Source organism: Seriola lalandi, unplaced genomic scaffold (genome assembly GCF_002814215.2).
Source record: "Seriola lalandi dorsalis isolate HSWRI2012SDOR001 ecotype SW California unplaced genomic scaffold, Sedor1 jcf7180002054976, whole genome shotgun sequence".
NCBI classification, from domain to species: domain Eukaryota; kingdom Metazoa; phylum Chordata; class Actinopteri; order Carangiformes; family Carangidae; genus Seriola; species Seriola lalandi.
In genome coordinates, this window is record NW_019525526.1 from 1193109 (window position 1) to 1193461 (window position 353).

Genomic DNA, 353 nt, shown 5'->3' on the forward strand with positions numbered 1-353 from the left:
GTGTGTGTGTGTGTGTGTGTGTGTGTGTGTGCATCAAAAATGGCGAGACAACTTTAGACGGGGCGTTGTTTTTTATAATCCCCAGATGTACATTGACTGTAAGCTTCCTCTGCAGTGAGCCCCTCTGCGCTCGCCTGACGTGACTTCAGCCACAAATAGGCGGTGACATGATTTGCAACCTGTGTCCACACGGCTGACGTGCTGTGTCCTGCCGCCACCCTCAGAGGGATCTCGAACAGGACGTTTCTTCATCACATCTCCAGTCATTCCATAGTTTTGAATTGGTTATTTACCAGTCACAAGTCCTCGCTGATCGAACCTTGGGGCTGCTGCCATTCCTCAGTTTATTTGTC

General features: G+C 49.9%; 1 protein-coding gene across 1 annotated transcript in view; it reads left to right on the plus strand.

Moving 5' to 3' along the window:
* atrn (attractin) overlaps nt 1-353 on the plus strand; it is a 121571-nt gene that overhangs the window by 13719 nt on the left and 107499 nt on the right. The gene's annotated exons all lie outside the window — the stretch shown is intronic.